The sequence below is a fragment of the Phyllostomus hastatus genome, unplaced genomic scaffold (genome assembly GCF_019186645.2).
Source record: "Phyllostomus hastatus isolate PE091 unplaced genomic scaffold, TTU_PhHast_1.1 phas_contig_40, whole genome shotgun sequence".
Classification (NCBI taxonomy): domain Eukaryota; kingdom Metazoa; phylum Chordata; class Mammalia; order Chiroptera; family Phyllostomidae; genus Phyllostomus; species Phyllostomus hastatus.
In genome coordinates this window covers 30,114,009-30,128,771 of record NW_025333872.1, presented here as the reverse complement: position 1 = coordinate 30,128,771, position 14,763 = coordinate 30,114,009, and positions in this window count along the sequence as shown.

The following is a 14,763-nucleotide window of genomic DNA, read 5'->3' as shown; positions in this document are numbered from 1 at the left end:
AGGAAAATAAAAATTCAAAACCTCTAGCTATAAAATACTGTAGGGTTGTGAGGTCAGGAGAAACTCCCAGTCTCACAGGAGAGTTTGTTGGAAAATGGGGCTAGAGTGGAGCAAGCAGGAGACATTGATCCCTCTAGAAACCCTCCCCGACAGACAGTGCCACAACACAGCAAAGAGGCTTGCCCTGCCCTGGCAAATACCTAAGGCTCCACCCCATTACAGCATAACAGGTACAATGAGACAAAGAAATATGGCCTAAATAAAAGAACAGATCAAATCTCCAGAGAAAGAGTTAAGTGATGAGGAGATATTTGATGCAGAGTTCAGGTTATCAGGATGCTCACAGAATTGATTGAGCTCAGTTGCAAATGGAAGGAAGAAATGAAGGCTACACAAAATGAAATAAAGGAAAATATACAGTGAGGGGAACCAACAGTGAAGGGAAGGAAACCTGGACTCAAATCAACAATTTGGAACAGAAGGAAGAAATAAACATCCAACCAGAACAGAATGAAGAAATAAGAATTCAAAAAAATGAGGAAAGGCTAAGGAACCTCTGGGACAACTTTAAGCTCTCCAACAGCTGAATCATAGGGGTGCTAGAAGGAGAAGATCAAGAGCAAGAAATTGAAAACTTATTTGAAAAAATAATGAAGGAAAACTCCCCTAACCTGGTGAAGGAAATAGACTTCCAGGAAGTTGAGGAAGCCCAGAGACTATGAAAGAAATTGGACTCAAGGAGGAACACACCAAGGCATATCATCATTAAGTTACTCAAGATAAGGAGAGAATCCTAAAAGCAGCAAGAGGAAAGGAAAAAGTTACCTACAAAGGAGTTCCCATAAGACAGTCAGCCGATTTCTCAAAAGAAACCTGGCAGGCAAGAAGTGGCTGGAAAGAAGTATTTGAAGTCATATTTAAGTCAGTATTTGAAAGGCAGGGACCTACATCCAAGATTACTCTATCCAGCAAAGTTATCATTTAGAATGGAAGGGCAGATAAACTGCTTCTAGGATAAGGTCAAGTTAAAGGAGTTCACCATCAACAAGCCCTTATTATATGAAATGTTAAAGGGACTTAGCTAAAAAAAATAGAAGATCAAAAACTATGAATAGTAAAATGACCACAAACTCATAACCATCAACAACTGAACCTACAAAAACAAGAACTAAAACTAAACAAACAACTAGAATAGGAACAGAATCAGAGAAATAGATATCATACGGAGGGTTATCAGTGGGGAGGGGAAGGAGGGAATGGTGGTGGGGAAGGGTACAGGGAATAAGAAGCATAATTGATAGGCATAAAATAGAAAGGGGGAAGGTTAAGAGTAGTATAGGAAATAGAGAAGCCAAATAACTTATATGTACAACCTGTGGACATGAACTAAGGGGGCTGGGGAATGGTAGAGGGTGGGGGACTACAGGGCAGAGGGAGAATATAGGGGAGAAAAAAATGGGACAACTATAATAGCATAATCAATAAAATATACTTAAAACAGCCAATGGAAACATAAACAGCAGGAGGGGGAAGAGAGCTAAAATAAAGAGCTATTATTTCTTTGAAATATGGTTAACTTGAGCCAAATTTGTCTTCTTTGCTATAAATAAATCTAGTGACCCAATTATTTACTTAGCCAGTAGGTACTAGAATAAGTTAATATTCAGGCTTCAGTATATTTTGAAGTAGTTTTCTATTCAAATGATGAGAGACTTCTCTCTGAATAGAATTAATTTATTTGATAAACTCTTTTCAAAGTACTGACTATGTGTGAGGTACATAGGCATGACTAGAGCAAATTATAAATTGTAGGAAAAAATTATGCTGAAATAGCTAATAACTTTTTTACACCAAAGCTTCCAAGAAAATCCCTATATTTGTTTTGGAAAATATAACCCAATGTCCAAGAAAGCCTAAAACAAGAATGAAAAGACCCAGAGCTTACTCTTAACAGTAGAAAATCTTAAAGGCAATCTTTAAGAAGTAAATACATATGGGTAAAGGGCAAAACATAGTGTGTTTTTTTGTGTGTGTGAGAGCCCCCATTTTGTTTTCCTTGTTTGTTTGTTTTTTAACTTCCAACTTCATGATTCCCTGCAGCAAATTCTGTATTTTCAGTTCCCCCCAATTAGATCACAACCTTATAGAATTCACTTTCAAAATCAATTTACTGCCTCTTTCCGTGAATTTTTACAGAGAGTCAGTTATTATTCATGGCACCTTAGATGCCCTTTAGAAGACATGTGTTTTAAGATTATAGACCATCTCATTTTACATGCTCATTTTATAAATGGAAAACTTCCTGGACTCAGTTTTTGTTCCCAAAGAATCAGATATTTGATTAAAGACATCAAACCTATAAAATTCTGAAAGGTCATTTGTGTTATATCAAAGATTATAGCAGCTTGGATTAAACTATGAAGTCTCTTGTTCTTTGAAAATAAGCTCTACCATAAAGAGAAGTGTCAGATCTAATTATCCAATGCCAGAATCCTCCAAGATTGCATAAGTACTTCTAAATGATCATCTCTCTCTTAATGATTGGCAAAAGATTATTCATGACTTAGAACATGGTAGCTGATTTTACCACCATCATCAATCATTTGCATTACTTGATATCAACCATTAATTAAGTCAATATGCAAAATAAACCATTTTAGAAGCTCTGTCTGCTAATATGTTTTTTGTTTTTTTGTTTTCTTTGGTTTTAGGAAACAAATTTCTTAAACGTGTTCTTTCTGTTGAAATTAGCATGTGGAGCAGGTTGAGTGAAAGTTCCCAACGTTGACTGAGTTTCCATGGATACCTGTCCACTTCTAGAGCCTACGGATTACTCAGAGACTCTTGCCAGTTCTGTAATAATGTCACTGAAACCTCTGGCTGCAGCCATGTGCACAATGTCTTTCTCCCTCATCATTGTAGTTGATTATGGATGGACCCTGGTGATGGCTCAGAAGGATGGAGTGCAGAATTCTATTTCCACTCTGGCTATCCAGTGGGGAGCTATTTTAAAGTCTTTATCTGCTCATTTGTTTAGTGCTGGGTTTGCCAAAACTCTGCATGTTCTAATAATCATTGCTAAGTTCATATTAGTCATTTTAGCCAGAGACACCATATATTATTTCTTTGCAAACTATCAGTGCTACTAAAACACTGTAGATAAATGTCATGTGCTTTATTTTATACAGCACACACACATATCTGTACAAAACATATACATAAACAAATTTCTGAGTTATAAGCTAAAGTGCTAAGATGTTATCAAGCTAATATGAACTTATCTAAACTCGTAAACTTTAAAGATTTTGTCCTTGTTCCTCTGGTCTTCTTCTTCCTCTCACTCATTTTCCCAGATCTTGATTTCTCAACTCACTTCCCAAATCTAAGCTCTTTGGATACAATGGAACCTTTAAAATCTTAAAATAAGGTTTGGGGGAAGGGGTAGTGGTAAGGGAAATGTTGTCAATGAACCTAATTCAGGACAGGAGCAGGGGCTGTGGCCCTAAATCAACAGAAAAATCCACAATAGCTCTCTGCTGCTTTGTCTGCCAACTTCCATCAAGCTGGAAGAGATTAAGATGCCTCCAAAAACAATTTGGGGGCAGACTAAAGATGCGGCCAACCGGTAATTTACATAAGTGAGTTACTGTAGCTACCCCATGAGTACAAATTCTACTTGAAACACCAAATGATCAACTCAAAATATAAAGGTTTTATAAGTTTATAGGAATTTTGCTATGCATCATTTTCTGGCCCACTATTAAAATTCAAGTAATTTTTTATATTTTATTTGGCTTTTAAAGTGAATATTAAACAGTATTGAGCTTTCCATTCAAAACAGACTTATCAAAAACACATTGAAGCTCATACATTTTCGGTCAGTAACAAAATGAACATTTCCCATTTTGGAATAATACATGTAGCTGATTGAAGTACAGAATTATTATTACTCTTATGGGTATTTAAAAACAATTCTTTAAAAGTTATGACACTGAACGGTTTTCTGTCTTGGCATTATAACATACATCATTTTATGTGAAAATCTACTCTAGTAAAACCCTCTGAGTGCTGCTCAGCCACCGTCAACTCCTCTTTCTGAGTTCCACACCACCTTTTCGTGGTGGTCTCTTGGCAACCATTTTTTTCTTCATGACCTCACACCAAGACCAGGCAGGAAGGACCAAATTCAAGCCAAGGCAGTGGAAGCATGTTTCTGGAGAGGTAAGAAGAGCTAGCACACAGCAAAACGTAGAAGGAACTAAGTGTACTACCTGCTCCTGGAATTAGTGCTCCCAAGGTCTTGCTGTCCTTGGATTCCATGAAATGCCTAGTATTCATCCACGAAAGTCCCTTTCTAACTTACACAATTCCGTAAGTATTTCTGTTTATTTCAACTAAGAAGACATTGTCCAAACATTTTCATTTTTTCCAGCAGAATGACCTTCAACTATTTATTATGATCATCCATAGTTAAAAAGAACAGACAATAATTTTAAAACTTAAAAAAAATTTAGCCTTTGCATAAAATATTAATTTAATGAAGTGAAGGATTGCCAGTTGCCTCCATTTTTTTTTTATATTACACTCCTTTTGTTTGGATCAAAACATGGTATGATATATCTTCCATAAAAAAGGAATGAAAAGAAGGAGTTTACCAACAATTTAAAGTTGTCAAGACATATTCCTAACTTAAATGGAAACACAAAACAAGGAATGCTTCTATTAAAAGCAGTAGCTGACATATACTGAGTAGTTAGTACTCCTCAAGTGCTGCTCAGAATGTTCTATACATGCTCTCAGTCAGTCATCTCAACCCCATGAGATCAGCTCTCTTACTGCTGTCCTCTCAACAATAAGGAAACCAAGGCAATGGAAAGTTGCCTGAGATTACCTACTCATATCTAGAAAGTGTTAGAGCCAGAAATTTAACCCAAACAGAATTGGCTCACACCTTGCAATGAGCCACCACGTTATACATGTTAGACACTAATAGATCACAAATAATCAAACATTTTTTAAAGTTTGTCCTTAAAAAGAATCTCCCAACAGTCTTGTTCCTGTTTTTTGTCCATTAGTTCATTAACCTTTTTGATAAAGATTTTAATACCTTAATGACTTATATAATTTCTTTAATACTGTAAAAGGAGTTTTGCAAACTTAAACTTATTAATCCTCAGAAAAACTCTATCAGAAAGTTCCAAGAAACAATATTATCCTCTCGTGACAAATAAGGAGAGTGCAGTCCAGAAAAATTGAATGTGTAACCTCAAAAGAAGGGAACTAATATTTACAGAGAAGCTACTATGTTCTCAGAACTCTGCAAGGTGCTTTTTAAATAAGATATCTCATTTAATTACAATAATAACTGAATAAGGTCTGCATTATTCTTGTGTTATAGTACAGGAAACAAAGGTTCCCTGTGGCTCAGACACTGAGGGCCAGAGCTAGACCCCAGTGTATCTGACTCCATTTTCCAGCAATTATTCATTCGGTGTCTTTTAATGTGTGTGGAGCACTGTGCTAACTGCTCCATACGTCAGAAGGGGGAGTATAAAAATAGATAAAACAGAACCTAGTCTCAAGAAAATATCTCATTTTAATGTTCAATAAAATGTTGCCACATTCTCTCAGTTGCCTCTGTCCTCAGGGCATGCAGATATGAAGTCTCAGGATAAAACAGAACTGATCCAATCTATCACTTACTAAAAAAAAAATCTCAGGCTTCAGAATCCAAGGAAAAACAGGAAGAGAAAATAGAGGGAGTTCAAAATTCAGCACAGGCCCTAAACCTAAAATAGACGGTTAGTACAAAAAATGGGAGAAAGAAGGAAAATTAGATGCTGGGATACATATCATGAAGAGAATTTGGAGTTTGGAGGGGAAAGGATTCAAATTGCCTCTAAAGAGATGCCCTGCTCCTTCTTCTCTCCTCTCTTCCTCTTCACTGATCTTAACCATCCCAAGTGTAAATGAAGGGGGGTGGGGTGCTGAACAACAGCTAAAGGACCTGGCAGGAATTCTGATCATGTATACATTGATAGATGGTTACAGAACAGCATTTCACTGAACACTTCACTGCTTGCTTTTCGCTGACATAGATCATAGACATGGAGCCAAAAAATGGTGGTCTGAAGCAAATACCACAACGACTTTCCTTTTTCCACTGTGGACATGTCATGGAACACTAGGTCTGCAAACAAAATAGCTTCTTTATACCTATTTAAAATAACACTTTAATAGCATTACCTAGAAAAAAACAGTCCCAGCCTAAAACTGAAAAACTGTAGGGAAGATATTCATTGCTGCATCACTTAAAATATTTTTATGTGTCTATCTGCTCATCTAACCCTTCAGAGTTATCTCTGGAAAATATTACACTCTAAAAATTCCAAAAAATTAATGTTATCCTGACAAAACTATGAAAGCCTTTTAAGCAGTCCAAAAATGATTTATAGCTGGTTTGTTTTCTATCTGGACAAGTAACAAGTGAATTATTTACACAGTAGCTACTTTCCTCATTCATCTGGTTTGGATCAAATTAATCCCACTTTTGGATGAAAGTTATTGTGAACTTAATGTCTATGATGCACAGTGGTATTTACTAGATATTACACAATTGCATTCATCCATGCTTTTGGCTACTTCTCCTCCTTCAAAATCCAAAAAAAATTATAAAATATTTTTGCTCATTAGGAAGAGAATTGTGATTATTTTGTTCCATATAATAAATCAACAAAGAGATAACTAATCTCAGCATGGTGGCAGTTGTTCTGTGAGAAAGACTGATTTGAAAAGATGACTTTCAAACCAGGGTTCCTCTGCGATCTTCCCAGGCAGGACATGCCCCCACCAGCGCCTGGAGCAGCCCTGGGCTTCCGGCTACTTACGCCCACTCCTCCGGCCCCGCGAAGGATGCTTTCTCTATTAGATGTGAGAAAGAAGAAGAGCTAACTTCCTAAAAACTCCGCAATTTATATTTTTCAAGGTACTTTTTTCAAATCTACTATGATCAAAATAAACATTTTAAAGACTATAATTGTGAGGTAATATTAGAAAGTGGTTATCATTTGTGTAAAAAGTTTCTTGTGCACAATTAGATGTGTATTGCGCATCCGTACGTTGTGTCATGCTGTCTTCCATCTCAGATTTAGATAGCTATCATAATATTTTGTATTTCAAATATAAATCAATAATGGCTAGTAACCAAAGTAAATGTTTCAGAAAGACATGATAATGAACTAATTCTTTCCTAAAATATTGAGCTCATTATTTATCAATCCTGTAAGGCAAGAAGCCAGGAAAAAGGATTTGTCACCACCACACTTGGGAACTCTGATAAATATCATCAGTGCTAAGATGCCGCCCAGGCTGGGGATGAGTTCAGCCTGTTTTGTTTTTCTCATTCCTCTACATCTGGCCTTTCACCCCATCCTATTACTCTATCATTGAGATTATGTCCAAAATGACATAAATGAGGACAGGGACAGAATGATTAGCAAATTCCTTATTTAGTTGATTCCACTTCTTTTGAAATATGTTATTTAATCCCATTAGTGCTGTTGCTGTGAAGTTACAATTAAATGATCTGATCCTGCAAGGAAGAATTGCTTCTCTGCAACTGTTCAGTAGCCCTAAAAGCATCTTTTATTCAAATAAGCAGACAGATGAAAGAGAAATGGACCACTTGCTTCTCCTTTGAGGGCAAATGGACAATCTAAAATTGATTCATCAAAAACAGTGACAAAGACTACGCAAGATATGGAAATTCTCTGTTCTTATTTGTATTGGATTAGCACATCAATTTGTTATATTGCTGAAATTCCTTACTTTCATCTCAGTTTTATACTTTGCTTGTGCAAAGCATATATTTGTATATTTCTAAAATTAGAATAAAGTATTGTTAGTTTTTCATTTTGTAGAAAAATAAAGAGGAATTTCACCAATTAATAAAGAGAAATACAGGCAAGGTCATGATGAGAAAGTACATTCTGACCTCAAATGGGAAGACTGGGTAATGCAACCACTTATTTTTTCACCACTGGCACTCATACACACCCAGTTCTGATGCCTCATCTTCTAGGATGCCAGCACTGTCCTGCTTTAGCATTGCTTGAACACTCCTGCCAGCCATTTACTCTATACCCCTGAATTTGTCTTCTGCTTTCTTGATCTGGGTCTACATCCTTTTCACATAACTTTGCTTACTACCCACTCTCAATTCTGAGCAAAGCTAGGTAACCTATGGTAATAGCCATTTCATCTCCTGGGCTACAAAACACCAACTTGGAAACCCAGTGTCCAGGTAACTAGGTCATTGCCAAAACTTGGTGGCACTTTGGCTGTATCCCTGGACATGAGAGCCACCGATATGCTCATGAGAACTTGGCTTACTTCATTGTACTACAGATAAATCTGCAGCTCATCGCCAAGGGTACACTGTGTTCAGGGGCCATGCATGTCATTGCAGGGCTATGCTGCTAAAGTAGGAGCCTCGTCTGGACTCAAGGCTATGAGATGTATAATTCTAGCCCAGCAATTAGATTCTCAAGTGAATAGTATGTAGGGCACTGGTGAATCCACTCAAGTAGCTTTCCCATGGAAAAAAGGACGGGAGACAAGATGTGGAGAACACCATTATTTAAGAAATGAGCACAAAAAAGAAATAAATGCAGATTAGGGGGAAAGTGGTCATTAATAAAGAAAGATTATCAGGACTTGCTTTTGTCTTAGAAACCAAGAGGGGAAAAAAGTTTCAAAAGAGAAATGAGGAAAATGTGTGTAACTTGTCCAATAGCAGTGACAGAGATCCAGATGAACATGACATCCCAAAGGAAGTCACAGGATATCAAACAGTATGTTTTTGTTTACTTAACCTGAATTTTTTTAATGCAAAGATGACTCTTCCTCTTCTTGTTCTCTTACTTTCCCAGAGAATTCAGACCCCAAACCATCACATGGCACCAAGCAAGCCAGGGGAGCTGGAGGGGCCCAGAGGTGGGTGTCAGAGCAGGAGCAGGGTGAAGAAGGTGCCTGTGCAGGAGAGCTGCCCAGCAAGGGCATCGAGGTCCAAGTGGAGTGAGAGAAATGCCCGTAGTAGGGGGTGTGGTCCGGTGTGTTGAGCTGGAGCCCAGAGGAGGGCAAGGGGGTGTCAGTGCAGAGGGGGCAGCATGGGCAGTGCAAGATTGGTTCCAAGCAGGGCACTGATGAAACATGCAAATCTATTTACTTAGGATAGTGATAGTCAGATTCCTCACTGTGGGAGAACATTCAAGATCTATTCTCTTAGCAATTTTTAAGTATATAATACAGCATTTTAACTGCAGTCATGGAGCTGTGTATCAGATCTCTAAGACTTGCACATCCTATAACTGAAAGTTTGCCCCCTTTGATCGACACCTCCTCACACCCCCAGCCCCTGCAGCCACCATGAGCTGGGAGTCTCTGAGATTCCACATAAGTGAATACTCCAGTACTCCACAGTACTCCATCTGACTTACTCCAGGGTCTGTCCATGTGTCACAAATGGAAGTATTTCCTTTTCTTATGGCTGAACAATATGCTATTAGATTGATAGATAGATAGATAGATAGACAGACAGACAGACAGACAGACAGGTGACAGATAGATAGATCTCACATTTCCCTCATCAGTGGACTTTTAGATTGTTTGCATATCTTGAGTATTATAAATATTGCTGTAATAAACATACGGGTGCAGATATCTCTCTGAAATAGCAATTTCATTTCCTGCAGATCCAGATCCAGAAGTACAATTACGGAATCACATAGTAGTTTTATATTCAGTCTTTTGAGGACTGTCCATACTGCTTTGTGTAATGGATGGGTACACCAATTCACATTCCCACCAATAATGCTTGAGGGTTCACTCTTCCCCACATCTTCCCAACATGTGTTGTCTCTTGTCTTTTTGATAATAACCATTTTAACAGGTGTGAGGTGATATCTCACTGTGGTTTTAATGTGCATATCTCTGATGATTAGAGAACTTGAATATGTTTTCATGTATCTGTGTGCTATTTATCTGTGTGCCTTCTTTAGAAAAACGTATAGTTAGGTCCTCTACCCATTTTTTAATCACATGGTTTGATTTTTTGTTATTAACTTGTGTGAGTATATTGTATATTCTAGACATAAAGCCTTACCTGATGTACAAACATTGTCTCCCAGTCCATAGGTTTCCTCTTCTTTTGTTCATTGTTCTTTTGCTGTAGCTGTTTAGTTGTAGTAGTCCCGCTTGTTTATTTTTCCTTTTGTTGCTGTGTTTTGGTGTCATATCCAAAAAAAAATTATTGCCAAGACCAGTGTCAAGAAGTTTCTGTCCCTGTGTTTTGTTGTAGGAGTTTTATATAGCTTCAGGTATTATATATAAGTATTTAAAACATTTCAAGTTAATTTTTGTGAGTGTTATAAGATGGAGTCCAATTTTTCTTGATATCTAGTGTCCCAACACCATTTATTGAAAAGGCTATTTTTTCCTCATTGACCATTTTTGGCTCAAAGGGTTTTTTGTCTTTAAAGGGCCCAGAAGCAAGCTGAATGTCTGCAGAAGCCATTGACTTAGCTGGAGACAATTTGGGCATCAAAATGGATATTTACAGTAATGAATTATAACTCATTGAGCAAAACAGAGACCACCAATACATACTAAAATAATTAAATTAAAATAAATAGTTAATTTAACAATAAAATTAAAAGTTTTATGGGGAATAGGATAGTTACATAGTTTCAAGTTACATTCCTTAAAATGTTTATTTACTACAAATGGAAAGGGAATAATTTTACAGTGGCAAAACCTAGCAGATTCCACATCACACCAATGACAAAAGTAATCACCAGCAATAGAAAAGAAAAAAGAAAAAAAAACCTGTGCTCCCTGAAAGAATATACATAACTTCTCTCCTATTCCTGCCAAATACACAGAACCTGAATCTAAGCAAGAAGAAACATTAGCTAAATCCAAGATGAGTATATTCTACAAAGTAACAAAAAATTCAAATGTAACAAAGTTATGAGAGACAAGGTAGACTGAGAAATTATTTCAAGTTGAAGGAGATTGGAAGACAACTAAATATATCCTTTACCTATTGACTGTCTTTTTGTCATAAAGAACATTGGGGTAGCTGGGAAACCTGCGTGGAGTCTGAGGGTTAGGTGATAATAAAGCACCAGTGTCCATTTCCTGACTGTAACAACTACTGTGATTGTAGTCAAGGATATCCTTGTTTGCAGGAAATATACACTAAAGAATGTGTGATAGAATATCATATCAACAACTACTTCTCGAATGATTCAACATCAAGAAAAAAGTCTTTGTGTACTAGACTTGCAAATTTCTGTTAGGTGTGAGATTGCTTCAAGGTTTTCAGAAAGTTAGCCTTTAAAGATTCTCTTAATTTTCTGTATTTAGATAATTTAAATAATTTTACATGTCAACTAAAAGATTAGCATATATGGTAACTAAAAATGTAAAAGGTGAAGTACATTTTAACCATCTAGAATTAAAGATGCTGGACAAATGTACTTTATTTTGATTATTCTCAATATTATTACATGTTACCAGTAAAACATAAAAATACAATTAAAAGATCAAATATATTTCTGTCATTCAACATATTAGGAATTTCCTCTCTAAGAAATTGAACATTATGGTAGACAAACTATGGATTAGACTAGTATGTCATTTCTGTATTTTTATGCCTGTGATGGCATTCTATGTTTTAAAATGCACTCAGGAGAAAATGAGAAAATATATTCCCTAATAATGGAATCAAAAGACTTCATCCTCTAGGGTGAAAAATGAGCTACATGTGTATAACTAGAAAATACAAAGATTAATATAATACAAAAATCCTGTTTTTAGGCAGGAAAGTCAATGCAGTCATACTTTAGTACTCACTGGCTTCAGAAATTGTCAAACCCTGTACTTATCACATTTTGACAAGAAAAGAAATGTTTCATCACTCAGAGCTTGCTCAGGACTTGTTGCACTTGCCAGAAATTGTCTGAGTCACAACGCCACCCCGCAAGAGAAAATGCTTCACCATCTGGTACTCGTTGGCTTCAGCACTCGTCATGAGTTTCTGAGCAAATTAATGATGAGTACCAAGGTACCACTGTATCTTCTGTCAGAGATGAGAAATGAATTATTTAATAATGCTTCTTCTACTGTTTTTGGAATTTATGGCCCGGCATTAATATGAGGGGTGGAAACAAAACTATATTTAGAGTTGTTTGTATAGAAAAGTAATACAATAATTAATAACAATACAAGAATAAATTCTGTTTTGCGTACTCACACTTGTAAACTTACTTTGTCCCACCCTGTATAAAGTCAGTTAATTGAATCCTTCAGCTGACTAAATACACTTCAAGCAAGGAATTCAGAGATATATAAGAGCTTTCCAATGAGTAAATTGTTGGGAAATTAAAAGTTAAACGACTGGATGAAGAAATGTAGATTTTTAAAAGGCAATGGATACAAGCCAATGTGAAGTGAGGGGTGGCTCTAGCATAGCATTAAAGACATTATTACCTCTAGTAGGGCAGACAACTGACTTATAATCTTCAACTGACAAGTTGAAGATTATAATCTTCAACTCTTCAAGTATACAACTGACATATAATCTTCAGTTCCCTGAAGATTATTAAAAATATTCTTATTTGTATGGAGTTTGTAATTAGTAGGCTGTCTTTTAAAAATACATTGTCACTTGAAGCTTTTTTGCTTTAGGTGTTGGCCTCCTAGTCATTCCTACAGAGAAAAGGACAGGATTAACACAGACAATTTTCCTAGAATTCTTAGCGCTCAGGCACGTTGATGGTTTGTTAGAAGAGTTAGGAAGGATGGTTGAGAGAAGGAAGGCCTTGTTTTTGTTTCTCCTGGGGCCCACTGAGTGAAGTCTCCAGGTGGGACAGTTCATTTTACTCAGCTCTAAGGCAAAACCACTAATGGCCTGGAGTCCCGTGAGGGCAGGATGATGTCCACAATGGAGACAGTGCCAAAGAGTGTGGAAGGATCCATGTAAATCCATCACCACTATTTGAAAAACAACTCCAAGGACATGCCCTGGTGCTGTGGATAAATAGTGTCATATACAGGAAAGGAAACTAGGAGGAAAACAAAATAAACCCACTCCATGGTTTTGCTCAAGGTCAGTTCTATTCTTTTAACCATTGTGCTGGGCTGCCTCTCTCAAGGTCAGTTCTAAATAAGGGGAAAAAATAAAAAATAGAAACTGAAAGTCTTAGGTGTATTTTTAAATTATGATTTTCTTTGTGGAATGGGCAAAATACATGATTAAGAAACTACATGAAGAAAGTATCATTTTAAATTATTGTCTATTTGTCTTTGAAATACATTATAGATCAAGGCATGTATATTATCTATTAATAGTAATTCAATAATTATAATAAACAACAAACAAATACTAGCAAAGAAAATGGAATCAACAAAGTACTTACATTAAATAATTCATTGCTGAGGTATATTTTAGTTAAAATATCTAGATAAGAAAGAGGAGATCTTAGTATTAAATTAGCTTTGATTTTTTGAAGATGTCCATGTAAATCCTTCATTTTACAGGTTTGCTGTTACTGATATCTAACTACCCATTATAGAAATGAATATATTACTCACAACTTCATCCATTCTTTGATATTTTCAAAAGCATGAAAAGTTACTTCTATTTCTGAATGAGACAATATCCAAATTTTTTAAAGCTTGATTGCCAGCCATGTGTTTTCACTATTCTCAAAATGGTAATACACAGTTTTGTTGTGAAGAATGTCTGACTTTATGTACTTTAATACAATGGTTTTAATAAATTTATTTTAAAAACAGCCTTATGATGTTGCTTATTACTATTTCCATCTGATAGGTAAGAAATCTGGAGTCCAAAGAGCTTAAATAATGTATCAAAGAGTTAGTAAAAGGTAGGCCTAATTTCATATATTTTGTTGATTCTAGATAAGCACATTTTCAATATAAGAATACCCCTTAAAACCATAAAATACAATTATCTACAAATACAACCTTCCTTTCTGTTTTATACAATTATATGTTATTAAGGTACCTGAGACCCAAAAGCAATAATATAAACAGCATACAATGTCACTAAAAGTAAATTTTATGAGTCTTAATTTTAAAGAATTATCAAATAACATCCATAAGATGAAAATTTTCAGGAAATTAGCTATTTTTCTATTTAGGAATTAAAATTTTAAGTTTATTAGAAAAACAGACTTTTTTTAGATTTAAGCATTTTCTCTCTCTGTGATTAAAACAGCGCATTAAAAGATGTATTACCTTAATCTTAAAATGATTAGTACATTTACTAAATAGTGTGGCTGGGGAAAAGGTTTGGCATAGCTTCCTATATTTTTTATTAAAATATGAAGATTTTCTTTAAACTTTTTTCCCATTGTTGAAATATGTAGTTTATAGGTCATGTTATCTGGTCTCATTGAAAACTATAATTGGTTTTGCTACAATATGTCCATTAAAGTACTGAATTTTTCAGACTATAAGATGCACCAGACCATAACATGCACCTGGGTTTTAGAGGTGGAAAATAGGAAAATAAATTTTGAAGCAAAAAATGTGGTAAAATATTTAATAACATAAATAACATAGGCTGCCACACACCCCTCCCCCATGAGCCAGATAAGTTACATTCAGACTGTAAGACACACACCCCCTTTTCCTCCCAAATTTGGAAGGGGAAAGTGCATCTTATAGTCTGAA